The sequence below is a fragment of the Periplaneta americana genome, chromosome 4 (genome assembly GCF_040183065.1).
Source record: "Periplaneta americana isolate PAMFEO1 chromosome 4, P.americana_PAMFEO1_priV1, whole genome shotgun sequence".
In the NCBI taxonomy this organism is placed as follows: domain Eukaryota; kingdom Metazoa; phylum Arthropoda; class Insecta; order Blattodea; family Blattidae; genus Periplaneta; species Periplaneta americana.
Window position 1 is genome coordinate 148808300 of NC_091120.1, and position 17811 is coordinate 148826110.

At 34.5% G+C, this 17811-nt stretch overlaps 1 protein-coding gene across 1 annotated transcript in view; it reads left to right on the forward strand.

Moving 5' to 3' along the window:
* Window positions 1-625: 625 nt before the first annotated feature.
* The window catches only part of LOC138698310 (retinol-binding protein pinta-like), a 116237-nt gene continuing 99051 nt past the window's right edge, over window positions 626-17811 (forward strand). Inside the window, exon 1 of the mRNA XM_069824130.1 lies at window positions 626-771. The gene's annotated coding sequence lies outside the window, so the exon portion shown is untranslated. The remainder of the gene's footprint in view (window positions 772-17811) is intronic.

Below are 17811 nucleotides of genomic sequence, written 5' to 3' on the forward strand. Positions count from 1 at the left end.
TAAGTGTTATTATTATTATTATTATTATTATTATTATTATTATTATTATTATTATTACTGAAAGCAAAGTATTTATTCTTTCAATAGCCCTTTGAAACCTCACAAGATATTTCGGTAATGTTAGTTGATTATATAGAGGTAATGTATCAAAAATACAATATGACATGCCATCGAAATACTGAAGAAAATTTCAGTCATCACCAAAAATTTCAGAGAATTCCCGAGATTATAAACAAGATATTTGTGGATAGAAAACAGGTGAATGACTCCCGTCTAATGGAAAATTTATACGCTATTACATTAAATCGAAATGTGCGATTGAACGGAGATAAACTGAAACTGGTAGCTACTACAAGGGAAATACCAAGAACATTCTAGACATAAACAAGTCTTATAATAGCAGTGACATGATGTGTTTACGCGCAGAGATATGAAACAAAAACATTACGAAATTCTTCTTGCTTTCATTTGAAGCTCATTGGCAGGATTGCGTCAAGGTAGACTACATTTTAATTCCAGATTTTGTTTACGATAATTAAGTTTAGATCATGTTATTGCAACAGTGTTGCAGTTTTTGCAGCCCACCTTTATGTAAATCCCTCATTCACTACTTCCCAAGTAGGTCTCTGTCGCAGATATAAGCAACATCTTTAAGACCTGCACTGTCACATTACTACGAAGACTAGCAATAACTTCTTTCTCCATAAAGTGATACAGAGTAGCCACTTGCTCTTGTCTATAGAAGGCTTGGAGTTCAGAAAATAGCACTGGGTAAGTAGGCGCCTTCTTAGTGGACATTCTCCCCTCTTTGTAATACAACGTAAGTTATTTAGGGGATAGAGGGGCAAAGTGAACGGGAGGGAAAAGTGAAAAACTTGAAATAACTCTCTGTTTGGTGCTGACATATGTAAGCCCGCCTACTATTAGATGAGGAGTTTAGAGAGCCTTAAATTTGTGTAGTTGTGTCGTTGCTAAGTGGTGTTTTGATTATGCCAGAGCAAGAAGATTTTTTCTACATTGCTGATGTAAGTTTCTATACTCGCGACGCTGTTATTCCCGGCGTAACTCCTCCTCTTTGCTTACGTCTTAGGAAGTGATGGCTCTATAGTCTAAATAGGTAGTATCGTCCGCCATTTTTGTTCTTTCGTTGCCGAGCTACCATACGAGGAATCTATTTGCAATACCATTAAATATTATCATGTCGTAGACCTATGATAATAAATCAAACGCACTGTAATTCAGCAAATAATTGAGCGCCAAATAACGTCTTCGTGTGCTTTCTGCGAACGCCAACGAAAGAGCCAAAATGGCGGGCGATTATATTAAGTATTTATCGAGCCTTAAGAAATTAATAACGTCTTCCTCAGCGAATCACAAGACGCACACGTTTAAATGTTGCCGACCTGCAATGCGATTGGCTGCCGGAAATTAGAGCGACAGGACTATAGTTGTTTTAGTTTTGTATTAATGATATTCTAGTGACTCATATCTTTTGTTTATTATATTTATGTTACTTTAACTTATGTATTTCACTAAACTGTGAAAGCTAAAACCACGTTTTATATCAATTCAAGATAGCGAAACAGGCTTTTATTTCTTAATGGTGGTTGTGATACAAAGTGGAAGGGGTAAAGTGAAACAAGGGGGCACAGTGAAATGGAAATGAAATAATTCTTTTAAACCACGGTTTTCTATAAAATGAATGCAAATTGCAATTTAACTTAATAAGTAATGGTACATTTCATGCCCACAATATTAATTTTTACTTGGTTATATTTAACGACGTTGTACCAACTGCGGGTTATTTAGCGTCAATGAAACTGGTGAAAGAGAGATGGTATTTGGCGAGATGAGGCCGAGGATTCGCCCTAGACTATCTGGAATTCGTCTTATGGTTGGGGAAAGCGTCAGAATAACTCAATCATATTATCAGCTCAAGCGGGAATCAAACATCAACCCTAGCATACTTCCGGACCGGCAGACAAGCGCCGACTGAGCTTCGCCGGTGGCCTACGAGAAACTGGAATATGAATAATTTCGAGGAAAAAATTGTTCCGGAGCCGGATATCGAACCCGGGACCTTTGGTTTAACGTACCAACGCTCTACCACTGAGCTACCCGGGAGCTCTAACCGACACCGATCCAGTTTTTCCCTCTATATCCACAGACCTCAAAGTGGGCTGACAACCGTCAAGCAACCAACTTCGAGTGCACACTAACTCTGTGTGACTTAAATTGTGGTTTTCTGTTAACGAACAGTGACGTGTATTATGCAAATCAAGATTTCAGGTATAACTCCCTGTAAAGTTGATTTGAATAATTTCGAGGGAAAAATTGTTCCGGAGCCGGGTATCGAACCCGAGACCTTTGGTTTAATGTACCAACGCTCTACTACTGAGCTACCCGGGAACTCTAACCGACACCGATCCAATTTTTCCTCTATATCCACATACCTCAAAGTGGGCTGACAACCGTCAAGCAACCAACTTCGAGTGCACACTAACTCTGTGTGACTTAAATTGTGGTTTTCTGTTAACGAACAGTGACGTGTATTATGTAAAGTTGATTTGAATAATTTCGAGGGAAAAATTGTTCCGGAGCCGGGTATCGATTAATGTTTGCAACTGGAATATGTTTTGCAGTTTGTTATTTTTCTATTTCTGACTTATAAGGTGGGTGCTCCTGTTATGGCCATGTTCCTGCTATGGCCACCCCGCTATTGTGAGTTAGTTAACCAAAAAATTCGCTAAATTGCAGCAGTATCCAGTGAAAGGGCATCCTGGTATGTCACTTGATCGTTTTCCATCCAGTCAGGTTGAGCAATTGGCGTCAGTTGCCTGTTTTGCGGTTTTCATGTGACCTCTTCTTATTTTTCTCTGGTAAGTCTCCTTTGTTTTATGCATGTTTTTCAAAGACTTTTTTCATGAAAACCATAGTACTCCATTCAGTTTTTAATGTTCTGTCGATTGGTGTTGTCGTTGATTGCGTATCTTTTACGAGTTGTTCATAATCAAACGATTTTCGTGAAAGCTTACCTGCTCCTGATATGGCCATATCAAATGCACCATGGCCATATCAAGTTCATTTCACTTTTATTTTTTCACCTGACAAATTTACATGCCTTATAGCTGGGATTACGCAAAAATTTCGTATTTTAAGAAAAACAACGTAATTTTTTTATGGAAAAACCTGTTTTGACTACATTTTTTAATTATAAAAAAAAATTATTAAGTGTCATATTTATTCATTTTACACCAAAATTATTTAATTTTAGCACAACTGCACTATCAAACTGAAAACAATCACGATTTGTAGAACATGGAACAAGAGTGGCCTTATCATGTGCACATATTCCTGATATGGCCACTAGGTAGACTTTTTGGACAATTAAAGCTACTCTTATGGGGAAAGGAAATTGTTTTAAGAAGGTCCATTAGACTGAGAACGAGTAAGAAAAAAGTGGTTTACATTTTTTTTTAAATGGCGGCTAGAAAAATTGTCAAACGTTAGCATGGCCATATCAGGGACACCTACCTTAGTTTCAGTTTATGTATTGAGAATTATTGATTCTCAAAAATATAACACGATTAATATCTATAATAATTTATAATAGGCCCTATATCCTCTGATTGAGGTTCTGGCTGATATGTACATCAATTATCAGGCAGTACATATCACTTGACGATATGCGTCAGAGGAAGAACATGCATGGAGCAAAGTGAAAAATAATCAGGGGGGTTGGTAAAACAAACATACCTAGTCAAATATATAAGACTGTCCTTCGGCGATCGCTGCGAACTATAAAGAGTGGTTTCCTCTACTACATTCGGAATATAAATATAGAAACGTATTTATTAAGGGGACACTTCGCTAAAAATGACAACTTTTTCCCTAATCATTTTCCTGCAATCAAATTTTGAGAGCATGCTTATTGTGTAAAAGACTAACAAAATCTAAATTTTGAACTCACAAATGTTTTTGGCTTTTCATTTCTTTAGAAATATTTTCAAATACAATTTTTAATAGAAGATCTCAAGTTTTAAGCTTCCTTTTTTGGTTACATTTACAAGACATACAGAAACACTTTCATGCATTCATTTTATGAAATATCTCATTTATTCACTTTCAAACATTTTTTTTTTTTTTTTGAAATTTTGAAAAATGTTATTTTTTCTATAATTCATTAAAAATATTAAGCAAATAAAAAAGTAGCACCATTTATTACAAAATAAATGCATAGAAACATGCAGCAACCTCATATATACCTGCAGTAAAAATTTCATCCAGATTGATTAATGATTGTCACAAAAATGTTGATGTTGAATCAAGAAAAACAAACTTATGGAAAAATGGATATGAAAGTAAAATGAATACTTATTTATGTAACACATACCTATTAAAATTCTCCTCCGATATAATCATCTAGTAACTTCAGGGAGCCAACTTCAGAACAAAAAGTTAATAGATTTGTATTCAGAAATTTTTAAAGAATTCTTTGATGAAAAAAAATAATTTTGACATCACTTTAAATGCCACGCCTCTTGCAGTCTTAATTAAAAAATAACCGTATCTGTAATCAGAATTGAACTAAATGGATTTGGAGTATGAAAATATACATTCTAAAGAAATGAAATAGGTATTAAAATTTTTGTGAAAAATTTTCATGATTATCAGTGGAGTCTCGCCTTAACAAGCTGTTATTTACGACTTAGTGAAAGCTCTTAAGCTTTGTCCCACTCTCCCCTTCATATTTTCTAACGTATAGCCCAGGCATGTCAGAAATCAGATACTGAAAGTGCAGTGTATGTGCGCGGAACCCCGGTCTGTGCAGATTGCGTCATTCACGTGTTGCTCTTGCCAGTTCTTAGCGGGAGGGATGTACAAGAATCTATTCTGCACTTCTAGTGTTCAATTAAATTGACATTTGGACATTATAAACACATTTATCAGAAGGAAAAAACACAATTATTGTCAGTGTCTATATTTGACAATAATTGTAACACAAGAAACAATAGACTTACTCAGTTACAATTTACAAAGCAGTCGTTTGTAAAGAATCATTTATTTACATGATTTGTATACAGTATTTGAAGAAAATGTAAATATTGCAGTAATTTCGAAACAACAAAAAACGAACACAGTATTTCATTTTACGTAGTAGGTACTAATTATTTCAAAGTAATATATTACTCTTTCATTGTTCCTCAAGCATTATTGGGACCATTGGTGCACAAATGTTAAAGAAAATATTTTACTCCCAATTACATGCAATAGGACATTGTGAGGCTTTTACACTGGAATCATTTCCTTGCTGTATATTAATATAAATTCACAATATTATTATTAAATTGGATAAATTAAGCTTAAATTTAAATTTATATATAGTTTATTTGGAAAACGTTGAGAGCAAGTATCAGTAAGTTGGGAGCGTTACTGAATTGAGTTAAAAGAGTACTTCACAAGCTGTGAAGCGAGGACATTTTCTTTATGTCAGGTTTAAAGATTTATTAACGTAAGTATATTAAGATAATATAGAAACGTGAGATGTAAAATTCGCCATTATGTATTATTTTTCCAGAAAATTTTTCCGCCTTACAAATAGTTGCTTTTTCCTTCCCTTTCAACCTCAAGAGCCTGACATGTATTCTTCACTCAATATTCTCATCACTTATCAGCTTATAAAATAAAAGTTGTAAGTCGTCCAACCATTGATGGCTGTGTTAGTACAGACTCCAAAACAACATAATTGTCATGTTTGTCTTGCCGTGAGAGTACTGATTAAGAAATAAGAGCTGGCGAATATCATATTTTGAGAACTTTACTAATCTGATTTAAATTCTCACATCACTTTAGGTCCACATGGTATGATGAAAGCCTTTCATTTTAAAATAATTACTGTTGGCTGAGGAAAACATCATAACAGTTATGTTATATGATTCGTGATTTCTCTTCTTCGTTATATCTGTGGACTCCTCACTTTATTTTCCATAACGCATTCACAATCACAGCTCAATGAGCACCTGTACTGATCTGTGTTACTGAAACCAAAGCTGTTCTGCTACTGCAGGTAATGTACAGCCCTGTCGCGTTCCCCTCGAGGTAGGGCAATAGTAACTGTACATCGCACAGAGACAAGTGCACAATGTGCAGGGTTTTGACATGCCTGGTATAGCCTATAAAATAACAGAATGAGAGGGGAATTGTATTCCGCAATCGTTCGTGTTAGATAAAACTAGTGGCTTATGCAGCATATGTATGTATGTATTTATTTACACTGCAAGTGGGCAAGCACCCGGTGGCAGTGGTATATACAATATTAACAATACACAGTTAAAATGATAAGCAATACACAATAAAATTTACAATACATAATAAAATTTACAACACATATACAATTTTATACACAATACAATAAGAATACACAATACAATTTAACACAATAATAATAAAACATAAAATAAAACACCTAATTTTACAACACAACCTACATAATTATGTATAGGTCCTACATAATTTTCAATAGTCTTTCACTTTACTCTCATCTCATTCCCTGTAGTGGCACTATGACGCATTTCACTGACACTTTAGCACACATTTCACTGACACTCTGTAACACATTTCATTGACGCTATAAATTATCACTGATCGGAACTGTTCACTGCACTGTAAAACCATAACTTCACTGACTCACCTCGCTTCACTGATACAACAGTTCAAATAAGTCAAATAATTGCATTCTTATGCATACTTATAAACAGAACTACATTTAAACTAAACATTTCTAGTCTAAGGCCCTCTTACACGCTATTTTTAAATAATTTACAATTCAAACCAAGGAAGTAAACTCGTCAGCCTAGATAAATACATGCCACCTTAAAAAATTAAATGTTGAATGTCACCTTAATTTTAATTTTCACTTTATACACAACTCTTTAAATTATTCTTGAATCTCCTTAAGGAAGGACAGCCCTCAAAGACCGCTGCAGGTAGGTCATTCCAATCATTTATAGTTCTATTTAAAAATGAGAATTTACCTACATCCGTTTTCTGTTTCCTACATTTGATTTTAAAATCATGATCGTTCCTACCATAGTACGTTGGCTTTTCTAACCGAGCCGTTATGTCTACCCATGCTTTCTGACCTAGATGTGCTCTATACAATGATGTTATTCTAGTTTTCCTACGTCTGTTTTCCAAAGTTTCCCATTTAAGTTCTTTTATCGTATCGTTCCCATCTTCTCTTTTACCTTTAACAAATTTAGCTGCCCTATACTGGATTCTTTCTAAGGAATTTATCTGATATATTCTATAGGGATCCCAACATGTAGTTCCGTATTCCATTAACGGTCGCACTAATGTTAGATATGCTATTTCCCTCGATTTGGGGCTAGCCTTTCTCAAGATTCTCATAATAAAGTGAAGTGCCCTCCATGCTTTGCCTGTAACATTATCAACATGCTCTCCCCAAGAAAGTTTGGAGTTTAAATACACTCCTAGGTATTTACAACATTGTTCTTGCGGAATTACAACACCACTGAATTCGTAATTAAGACTAGTTTCCTCTCGGGTTTTACAAAATGTTATAGATTTACTTTTAGAACCATTTATTTTCATCCTGTGCTTTAACGCCCAGTTGTAAATGTTATTCAAGTCTGTTTGAATAGCATCTACATCTGAATTATTTCTAATCTTTCTATAGATAATGCAGTCGTCTGCAAATAGCCTCACATTTGATGTAATATCCTGGCATAGGTCATTTACGTATATTATAAAGAGTAATGGACCCAGAACGCTGCCCTGTGGCACCCCTGAACTTATATTTCCAATTTCCGATATTTCATGACCTACTCTAACTCTCTGGGTTCTACCTTTTAAGAATTCTTGGATCCATAGCACCACTCTTTTATCTATTCCTAGCCTACTTAACTTATCTATTAATATGTCATGTGGCACCAAATCAAATGCTTTCGAAAAGTCAATCACAACTGCATCGATTCTTCCGCCTCTATCTACCTCTTCAGCTAGATCCTGAACCAGCGACGTAATTTGACTATCACATGAGAAGCCTTCCCTAAAACCATGCTGGCGGTTGTAAAACCAGTCTTTCGCATTTAGAACATGACGAATATAATCCGATATCAAATGCTATCAAATGATATCAAATGATTTTTCTTTTTATGCTGCAAACTAAGTTCATTACACGTTCAAATAAACATTTTTCAGTTTTATTTTCAATGAAGAATACCAGACATTCTGAAAGTTATTTGCTTCCATAATAATGAAAGATACTCTCTCTCGAGCCAATACTGAAGAGAACCACGCATATAAATATCTAACTTACATCACACCGCCATTAAATATACGAAAAAGACCCAACCCCACTTGATTAATATCTATAAAAATATTTTATTTTTAATAATATTATTATCTTACGTAAATTTTATAGCTTTCAGTAACATATACTATATATACTATATAGCCGCCACTCAGTAAAATATAGAAATCAAAATATAATTTAAGTTATTCTCTACATCTACTTACATAACCCCAAAACGTTTAACTTTCATATCATCAATATAGCATTAATATGTATAATGAATGAAAAATAGTCACATCACGGCATTAACTACAATAATATTTCAGTTCTAATAGTAATAATGTCATCAAACCACCTCAAGTTTTGTAGTTTTTAATATCCAATACACAGCTGTACCCAGAAAATTACATACCACAGAATCGAACCTGTAAATTATTTTTAGTAAGTTAAGTTTTTAATAACCAATTTAATTTGAGCTGTAAATATGTCGGCATTCTTGCAGACCATGGCCTTCGTGTAATATTGTTTACTGTAGTGTGTGTTTTGTTTTATTCTGAAATGCAACACGGCCGACTTGATGCTCGCTTCGCTTATCCTGAATGCAATTAGCTAGTTCTCAAAACTGACGAAAGATGGATTTTGGAAAATAGGAAAATTATGTAGGAAAATTGACACTTCACTGAAAACTACTATTTTTCCGAAAAACTTTGGGTTCCAAGCTTCAAAATGAGGGGCCATTTATTAAAATCCGTTCAGCCGTTTTCCCGTAATTTCCACTACCAGTTCAAATTATATATATATATATATATATATATATATATATATATACATATATATATATATATATATATATATATATATATATATATATTTTACAATTTTAATGTTTCTGTTGTTACTTCATTATTGTTGTAAGATGTGGAGTTATTACTCCATCCCCTATTTTCGTTGTTGCGAATATCTTTCCCCACTATTTAATCACAAGCCTGTTGGCAGCGTTATTTATTGCAGTGGCGCACCAAGCTACACTTTTTCTAGCACGAGAGTTATTGCCTGAGTCTTTGTTGAAGTTCAGTTCAAAGCTGGTAAATGATTATTAAGTGCATCTCTGACATCTTGAACATGAATCATTGTCGGTTACTGTATTCTTCGTCTGTGCTCTTTATGTTGAAAGTAAGTATACACGTTGTCGCCCCTGTGGCTGAGGTGGTAGCTCGCTGTTCTTCCAATCAGGTGTCCAGGTTTCAATCCCCGGTTAGAAAGTGATGGAATTCGTTTTGGACAAATCAGACGTTTCTCGTGGTACTCCCGTTTCCTTCTACTTTCTTCCTCCGACGAGTTTAGCGATGGGACCTGAGGTATTCTTGCCTTCGGTGCGGGGGTGTTGCAGGTAGGTTCTTTTGTTGCTACAGACAAGACGAGCCGAGCGGAGTGGGAAGTATTAATCGTCCAAAAATATGCAGTCTTCAGTTTTCTCCCTGAAGTTAGCTATGTTAATGTTATATGAATTACTCGTATTAAATATTTCACCGTTACAAGTCATTTTTAAGGAAACATGCTGTGGACAATTTTTGGAATTTTAGAATATGTGTGATTGCTATCGTGTAAAACAGATTCCTATAATGTCATGCGAAAATCATTTGTTGGTGATATCTTAAAATATAAAATCAAGAAGTTATACTTCTCAAGTGAGTTCAGCAGTACAGTATAACCTATAAAATACTATATTTCCAGAAGATGCCTTATTTCATAAGAATGAACATTTCTTAAATCTTACAAAGATTCGTAACCTTCTGAGGAACAGAGAATTTGACATTTGGTGTCGTCATCCACAGAAAGGGAAAGGCGTAATTTTATTTAAACAATATCCTGGTGCCAACAAATGGATTTGTAAACACGAAGGACTCTCCAACAGCGAATGGCGCGATGGCATTAAAATGGTTGGAAATGTTGCTGCAGTACGTGCTGTGCCGGGAAGATCTCAGGACAACCGTTGTAGGCATTGCCACAACGAGGTTGAAACTCTTGCACACGCCCTGGGATCCTGTCCGCACGGCGAAGCTCTGCGAAACGCTAGACACCACCAAGTACGATCAATTATAGCCACTGCCCTTAAAGATGCCGATTAGGCTACAACACCTTTCAAGAAGTACATGGGCTCTCCGTCAATGGCAGTATGGTCTCTCCGTCACTGGCAGTACCTACACGGCGCATAGATATAATAGCTTTCAAGGAATCTACAAGATCTGGATACATAATTGATCACACTGTGCGTTTCGAAACGGATGAGGAACAGCCAGCAGGAGTGGATAATGAAAAAAAGAATACCTACAACCCTACCATTCCCTATTACCTCAAAAAATACCAGCTAAAAGAGCTTAAAGTAATCAGACTTCTGGTTGGAGCAAGAGGTACTGCTACTCTCTTCATGAAAGATGTGTTTAAGAGGCTTGGAATACCTACATCTATTATTCCGATTGTAACCTTAGCTGCATTGAAAGGATCAATTGCTCTCCTGAAGAATCACTTATATTCGAAATCGAACTAAGTTCAGTAGTATTCTTTACTTGTTTTGTAACACTTACCTTTCTAAAAATAGGTATATTTCCACTAATCACAAAAAAACTATTTGCAGCTATGTACTTGTAAGAATTTCTTTGTTAAAACAAAATTAATGATTTTTCATGAACTTGTAAAAATTTATATGGTTAAGTACTCTTTGTCCCTTGTGGCAGCTCACGAATGGTGAGAAGATATATAAATTTAATTAAAAATAAATTGACTACTTTACAAATTTAATTCAATTTCTACTAATCACTAAATTTTATAGTATGATTCTTCTTTTCATTTATATTATTGTAGTTCTATTATGATTTTTCTTTTTATTTATTTTATTTTATTTGTATTTCTGGTGGTGTGATGGCCTTAACTTCAGCGAAATAAATTATAAATAATTAGTAAATAAATAAATGAATAATAAATAATAAATAACTTAAATAAATAAATAAATAAATAAAACTTTCTACAACACTTTCCTTTTCTGAACACGTAAGTACGAATGGTTGTATCTGTAGCTCGCCAAAAATATGTTAGAAAACTAATAGGCATACTGCTCTCGTAAATTGGGCGAATGTTTTCAGTATGATTGTACTTCCTTCCAGACTGCCGCTGTCACTGTCCCCTCCCACTCCAGTACCGTGCTAGACTAGTCGGAACCGTATTCCCATGGGTGGGCAACTCGTGCTCTCAAAGTGTCAACACAACCTCAGTGCAGATAGAACGGACTCTGTACTAGTTGTAGTGTTTTTATGCGGTTCTTGCAAGACTCATGTTTGCTCGCGTCTGCAGTAAGTGGCGGCTCATTTTAAGTGTAAAATAATATAATCTCCAGGTCATTTCCGTTTAGTGATGAGTTGAAAGAGAAATATTTTTTTTATTAAGAAGGGAAATAAAGTTTGTATTATGTCCTATTACACTTTCTTAGCTACGCATGACATTTTATGTTACAAATAAACACAGTGAAGGTTTTTAGTAAAGAAATACTGTCCAGATTTGCTTTAGAACAGCTAAAGGTAAAAATGGGATATCAGCAAAGTGAAACTGATATCAAATATCGTTAGCACGTTGTGCGTGCGAGTTACAGAATTGCACGACATATAATCGACTAGCTAAGAGCATTTACGGATAAATTTGAAATGTAGCAGTATCATGTAGAACATAGATAACTGCACTTTCTTTGATTATAAACAGTCTTGAAGAGTGATAAGAGAATCTTCTTATAAAATATAAGACCCTACTTCAAGACCTACAGCAGAATTACTGGTAAGTTTGTAGAAACAGTGACAATTGACAAGGAATCAAGATTTTCCTGATATCCTTTTGGCTTACTTCCGATAGAAAATTCTGTAAGTTTATAGCATGAATTATAAATCTACAAAATAGCACGCCACTCAGATTCCAGCGAAATCAGGAATCGAGCTGTTCGTAATGCTGCCTAAGTCAAAATTTCCAAATACACTCTTTGCTTCCATATACAGTGTCTCTCAGTTTTATTCGTACAGGTAGAAATATGTAACAAATTTCGTAATAAAAGTCGTATGAAATGGAAGTATTATACTTCTCTTTGAAAATTCTGTTCAGTAGTATTATGAATAGAAATAAAACAAAAAAATAAAATCTATATCTACCAACAATACATAAATAAACAAAATTTAATAAAAAATAGAATTTCTTTACCTGTCATTTGTATTCGTACACTTAGTAACAAAATCAAATAACAATACATAAATAACATAAACAATTACGTTCTAATATCTGGTTGCATATCCTCTGACTTTGGTCGCAGCCTGACACATTCTCCGCATGGAATTTACTATCGTTTTACATTGCTGAGGGGTGAACTATTCCCATTATTTTAGTACAACAGTTTTGAGGTGTCCTTTGGACGAAATTGTACTTTATGTACATTTTCTTTAATCTGGACCACAAATGCTCGATGGAATTCAAATCGGGTGGTTCAGGAGGAGTATGGAGTTGCTTCGGGACGTTCCATATCAATCAGTGTTTGTTCATTTCTGCCATATGTTTGCTGTCATTGTCTTGTTGGAAAATGTAGACAGACGGCAAACCCATTTTTATTCTACTTTTCTTGACGTTATTTTTCAAAATGTTGTTGTAGACCACTTTGTCCATAATTCCATCAATAAAGTCGATGTTACCCACGCGTTTCGAGGACATACAGCCCCAAATCATTATGGAGCCATCCCCATGTTTCACAGGGGGAAGAGTGTTATCCACTTTGTCGGCCTCATTCTTCTATCTCCACACTATGGGCACTATCGGATCCGAAAAGATTAATCTTGGTCCCATTCGACCAAATAACACTGTTTCAAAATTCTAGATCTTTATTTACATGAGCTTTAGCAAATTTAATTCTTAAAGCTCAATTTTTCCTGCTTTCTTAGCCTTCTACCATGAAATTCATATTTATATAGAACACGCCGCACCATTGATTCACTAACAGTTTTCCTTGTGGTTTTTGCCATGACAGGACGTAGTTTCGACACACTTAACCGTGGATTTGATTTTATCTGTCTTATAATAAAACGTTCTTCCCTCTCATTTAGTATTTTTTCTTTTGGTTTCCTGTTCTGAGTTGCAGTAGATCCACAGTATTTGAATTTATTAACCACGTGGACTGGCTTTTACTCTTAAGGAATGACCTTTAAGAGCCAGTCTAACCGTTGTCTCCTTAGCTCGGCAATGAGTTCCTTCGACTTGCCCATTTTGAACAGCACTGACAGCTGAAGCAAAACAAACCCTACAGCACGGGGTAATGCACTGTTTACGTTGCACTTTTTTTTAATAACAATTTTTTTTATTAAAGTAACAGTTACAATAAAATCAGTATACATAACAAATATATAACAAATATATATATATATGTAATTGTTACTTAAGAATGAAGAACATATGATAAAATGAAAAACTTCAGTCATTTCCACATATTACTGTTACTTAGCAACTAAATCAATAGCAAATAATAGGCTACAATTGAGGAACTTTAGTTATTTTTGTATTATATCATTGTTGCTTAGTAAAAAAATGAACTTCAATTTCATCAGTATTACTTAGCAACAAAATCAGTAAAAAATAATGAAGTGAAGAATGTCATTTATTTACATAGCATAATATGTTTCTTAGGGCCGATTTTTTTTTTAATTACAGAAGTGAAGAAATAACCTATTTCACATTAGCCACAATCGCTATAAGAGTGGTATAAAAAAGGATGACCGGTCCAGTTTGTGGAACGAAACATTTCATAAGAAATTAAAGGCTGACGAATATTAGTTATGGCGTCTTTTTCTGTGAGAAAACTTAAGTTTTTCAGAACACATATAATCAATGTAAGTCTCCCTGTTTATAATCTCATGATATTGAATAATAAAATACACAGTATGGGCTATCGTCCAAACGACCGCAACATGTTTATCAGGTGGAGAAATGTGGAAATCAGGCCATATCAGGTGATAGTGTTTGAACCAGTCGGAGAATTTCGACTCGATTCGGCGTAAATAAATTAACAATCGCTCCCAAGCCGGCACAACACGAGAGCAATAGACTAGACGGTGAATAATCGTATCTTGTTGACCACAGGCCGTACATGTATCAGAGTCAATCATATGGATGCGATGTAAACGTTCTTTAGTTGGCAAGATATCATGCGTGACCATATACCAGACAGACCTAATATCAACAGGAAGAAAGTGGGAAGTGATATTTTTCTGAACTTGTGACAGTTGAACACCTGGTATCATAATTCTTGCTATACGCATTTCTGGTTGAGGTAAAGAATTAAGGAGACGATTGGAAATATATTTTGTACACACAATACGAAAGTCCATTTTCAAAAGATCCAAATAGCACAATTCAAGAAGCAATGTTTTTAAGTGTACATTATATGTTGGTAACTGACTTAAAGTCTAATGGGATGTGGAGGTCAAGCTGCGATTTCCAGTAGTGCAACCATGCCGTCGAAAAAGATGCACCACCCTCTTGTAGCTTAAGATTCCTATGTAAAAATAAAGCGAGACATTTATATTTTATATTAAACAGACCAAGTCCTCCACTTTTGAAAGAACGTTCAAGTGTGGATAACGGCACTTTAAAAATGTTGCCATGCCAGATAAACCACGAAATAACACTGGTTATCCGTCGTGCATTATTATTTGGCAGTACTAATATCTGTGCTTTGTACCATAATTGTGACAGTACACATGTATGAACTACCCAAATTCTTTCATAGAAGCACAAGTCCCTATTATATAATTCCTTGGCTGTGAACTTAATTTGTTGAATTAAAGGATCCCAATTTGCCGCTTACATTTTTTGTAAAGATGAATAATATGTAATACCCAAAATTTTGAGGTTTTCAACAATTTATAACAGAGGAAGTGCTGGTATAGGATTCCAACTGCCAAGAAGCAAGGCTTTCGATTTTGTAGCATTAATTTTAAGTCCAGAAATTAAACCAAAATACTGAAGGATATTACACATATTCCGAATATCAGTACCATTAATAAGAATAACACTAACATCATCCGCATACGCCAATGTTGATAATCTATAACCATTTAACGCAATTCCATTAATAATGCTATCCAGTTTAAACAGTAGCGGATTAAGAGCTAGTGCAAAGAGCACCATCGACGCCGGACAACCCTGTCGCACCGATTTCTGTATATGAATAGATGACGTAAAATAACCATTAATTTGTATAATAGCTGAAATATCAGTATAGAGCATCTTAACATATTGAATAAATTGATTACTGAATCCATGACATTTAAGTATATTGAATAAGTAGGAGTGACGAACACTATCAAAAGCACGCTGAAAATCTAATGACGCTAATATTGCAGGTTGTGTTGTATACTGACAATAGGCAATGCAGTCTCGTAGTGAGCATGTAACATCAAAGATATTTCTTCCAGTAACACCACATTTCTGTGCAGGATGTAAAATCTCTGCCAGTAAAGGTCGTAATCTATTCACAAGAAACTTAGCTAATATTTTGTAATCATAATTTAAGAGGCTAATAGGTCTATAATTGGTGACATCAGTAGAGTGGCCATTTTTCCTAATTAGCGTAATAATTCCTCGCTTTTGAGATTCACACAGTTTGTTACGTTGCAAAATGACATTGAAAACCGCTGTTAAATCATCACCTATAATGTACCAACAGGCTAAATAGAATTCCTGCGGAATCCCATCAAGACCAGGCGTTTTAGATTTTTTACCCTGTAGAATAACAGTGTAGATTTCACTTTTTGATATTGGTAGTGTCAATGCCCTATTATTTTCCGCATTCACCGATGGTAATGGAGGTATTTGAAAAATGTCAAATGTAGTATCTCTATTGGAAGGCACAGTAAAGAGGTTTGTATAATAACGGTGGAAGCATTGACTGGTATCAAATTGCTTTGTATAATGGGTACCATCCATATCTGTGACATGCAACAACATATTGGAACGGCGCCTCTTATGAGCTTTCATAAGATGGTACAAATTAGTACGTTCATTATTTATTTCTTGTTGGACACGACTGCGTATTTTTAAACCTTCCATACGCTTTCTATAAATTGAAAGAATTTTCGCTTTAAAGCTATTAAGTTTACTACGTAATCGTGACGAGGGTTCGTAATGATCTTGTATATCAGCTATACAACAATAGTAAAAGTTTAAGAAATTCTCTTCATCGTGATAAAGATTTCATGAGTACTATTTAAAGGCATATTTAATTTTGGGTTTCAACTTACTGCACTGTAATTCGAAAGGAAAATTCACTTTTAATGATCGTTTGTAAGTGACAACTTTCAATTGTTTTTCACAGTGTACACAATTCTTTGGTTGTTCTGATGAAAGTAAGTTACATTCTCTACAAAGCTGAATACTTTTTTCTATAGTTTCTAGTGATGATATAATAATATGTATCCACATTAACGTGTGTTCTATATGTTCTCACGTTGCACAGTTTTACTACTACCAGCTTCCATACTGCACGTAGCCTATTCATGAAAGTAATGTCTAGTACTGACAGTAAGTAGGAATTTATAAGTTCTCGACCTATTTGATACAGACTCTGATTTGATAATACGTATCTGCCATTCTGTTATTTTGTTTATAGACTATTATTATAGAAATAATTGTTATAATTCTACAGATGATTTTGACTGTTGATTTGTAACTTGTCTCCTTGGCTTAATGGCTAAGTGTTGGATAAATAGTGAGATGTAAAGGTTCCTGGATGGAATCTCTATGTCGGCAGTGCTGAATAAATAAAATGCAATGTCCCTGTGTATATATGTAGATATATATATATATATATATATATATATATATATATATATATATATATATATATATATATACAGGGACATCATTTTATTTTTACTAACATTTTTAATATTAACCTGGCTATACCTTTGGATTAATGATTGAGACCCGGAAACACCGTTTACTACCTCCTTCCACGACTGGAGTTCGATTATACTGGCGTAAAATACAAACAAATCACTTTACTAGGTACAGGAGGGAAGAAAAGTAGTTCATCCATTTACGTAAAGTAGGAAATATCGCGATTTTGAGTGTGATAATTTTCATTAGCTTTTGTTTAATCAAAATACAGTACAGTATTAACAATAAGTGTTTTTACTCACGAACTGAGTTATCCATGCGAACGTATTCATTATGCAGTGTATATTATACTGTCTACAGAACATTTGTGAACGATATAGAGAATGAAGTTAAAATGAAAAATGATCATAATATGAATATTTAAACATATTTTTGAAAATGGTGGCCGTTCATTTCGATACAGGCTTCAGTTCTTTTGTGCCTATTATCGCAGTATAGACTATTGCATCTAATTCCAATTGCCAGTTTCGTCCTTCATACTTAGTAACTCATGTTGAAATAATTATGTACCTACTCCA